Below are 2,754 nucleotides of genomic sequence, written 5' to 3' on the forward strand. Positions count from 1 at the left end.
AGAACTACCACTATGCGTTAGAATAAACATTAACGGCGGATGTCTACGTGAGCTAATTATAATCCGTAAGGGATGCATTCTATTTGTGACTCTCCTTCAATAAATGACTTACTATAATCCAATCCAAAACTTGCAAAGACTAGCCTTCCTTCAAAACTGATCCCCCTAAAGAAGGACGGCTTGTCTGTCAAAATATCGGGCAAAATCAAGTCGCGTTCATTGGGGGCTACGGTAGGCGGCAGAGGAAAGAGCGGGAGGAATTGGATCTAAAATAGCGGAAAGTGGGAGAAATAAAGGGAAATTAAGCAACAATACTTAATCCTTCGCAATCGAAAAAGGGCTTAGCGGAGGAAGCGAAGAAAAATCTGAAAAATTGGGCGGAACAAGGGAATGACAGGTACAGGGGCCTGTTTCTCGAAGGGCCCAGAAACCTTTCGAGCCCGAAGGAAAATTTTGAAATCAAACCTGCTGAATAGTAGCACAGTTCCTAGCACACAAACCAGTCAATTTTCTTGTTAACTGATAGTTTTATTGCACCGTTTTTAACTCGTGGGTACGCGCGAGCGTACCACGAGTTATTGCAGGGACAGGGATATGCAAATGAGTCACTCGCTCACTCGTAGTAGACGCACTTCGTAATTAATCGGGTCCTAACTCGAGAGCGCGAAGATCTATCGTCTCCAAAGAAGCACGCGCTCGCGGAAGTTCGGTGGCATCATATTCCTCGCTGAGAGCGTGCATCGTGCGTTACAGCACGGTTAGAGGATAGAGGTCTTACCAAATTGAAGACATGCAGGAATCTTTCAGATTAATACGATTCAAGAGCCTTTGACTCGTCCAGGCGTTTAACTTGACGAGAAGATGAACATTTACTCTTCGACTCCTTCAACTTCGACGCTGGCTTGATCTCCTACCTTGTAGTAATGTAGTAGGTTATGTGTATGAATGAATGTATGGTAAATAAAGGCACTTCTTCTTTTTCTTCTTAAGGACTCCCCGAGATCACGGGGGAAAATGGATGTGATTTTGAGCATTAGCTTTAAAATGACAGCGGAAATCGAGATAAGAAAACATAAGGTTATGTTTTGCGTTCTATTTTGCGGAGGAGTTGTGTCGGCTTTGTATCGCATATGTTCTTTCATTGCCATGAAATGCGTTTACATTGTTTATTACTGTCAGTAGCCTGGTTTCAATTAGCCTTAATTTCATCCGATTGCTTCGAGTCGATTTTTCAATTGGTTAAGTGTGGCTCGATCGTTTGCCGGCGGAAGTTCCATGGAAAAGGCATTAATTTTGAGACTTTTCACGAACTCATGTGATCATCCTCAATAGCGTTGTGGCCATGTGAAGTCGGATCGACCCGAGGGTACGGGGTTCAAAATCTGCTAAGAACCTTCCTTTTTCCATCTTCCTTTTTTTATTATTTTTTGTTTTGTTTTGTTTGCTTATTTGTTTTGCTTTGTTTTGTTTTTTTTGTTTTTAAATATATACCTAAATAGCTGTTAATAAAGTGCAATAAACAGCAAGAAAAGTATTGTGTTTCCAGAACAAGGATAGTCAGGATAGTATATTTATAATTTCAATTTCTATCATTTCCTAAAATTTACTGTGGGAAAACCAGAGGTGATAACTAATTGATTATTTTCTAAACAACGTACCCACGAGTTGACGATAGTCTTTCTTTGATTAAAATTATTGAAACTTTGATAGTGAATAGGAACATGACGAACACAAAACAGACTTCCGGGCCCGAAACGTTCTCAGGACTCTCGAGAAACAGGCCCCTGAGACGGAAGGTCGGATCCCCCACCACCCCACCTTGAGGATTTAAATGTCGTCATAATAATAAAAGGTTACCCCCATTTTAATAAACATCTAGTCGAAATGTCGCTTTCATTTAATTTAGTAGTCCACGTTCGATATAATAAAATTCTAACATGACTTCGACGCTTTCTGGCCATTTTTCTATATTTGGTTTGGCGTTCGTTGTGCTCAAATCTCTTCTGGGAATTGCGAGACAATGGAGTCCAAAAGGGAAATTGCAATTTTCACCCTAAAGCCTCGGAGCCATGTCAAAATTTTAATACAGTACAGCGAACGTGGGCTATTGTCTCACTCGCAGCATGTGTTCGACCGTTTCCATTGCACGGCCTCCCTCCCCTTCCTTTATCCCCCCCCCGACGCTTTTCAACGAACAGAAGCTCCTACCTTGAGAAAATTCAACGGTAGTTGTATTAACCAATTATTTTAAACTTCCTTTGCCATGTTTTTATTTTTATAATGGTAAATGAAATGCCACTAAATAAAACAAACACCCCTTCAGACCTTTGCCCGTTTTAGAGTCCCGAGATAATCCAGCCGCAAGCTAAATCAGATGTCTGATTCACGGTCTGTGCGCGTGACAGAACACAATTACCATTTCCTGACGACTTCGGCATCGTCACAGTAACTAACTCTGCAAAGCCCACTCGGGTTCCCCCGTAAACTGGTCCTGAATCTACCAGTCTACAAGTAATGGTTTCGAAATTCGCGCAAGAATTAGACCTGTGGTGAAAAACACGTTTCCTATGACAATTCCCACAGTACCTCTCAACTCTTGAAGGTCATGGCGGCAGCATCATATCCCGGCTATTTCCGCCATCGTGCAGCGACATGCACGAAACAGGTTTTCTAGAAAATGAGGATCGAGGATGGGGGACAGGGGATGAAGCCCATGAATTATTGCCCGTTGCAACAACCAAACAAGAAATCGAA

This window comes from Porites lutea, chromosome 4, assembly GCF_958299795.1.
Source record: "Porites lutea chromosome 4, jaPorLute2.1, whole genome shotgun sequence".
NCBI lineage: Eukaryota > Metazoa > Cnidaria > Anthozoa > Scleractinia > Poritidae > Porites > Porites lutea.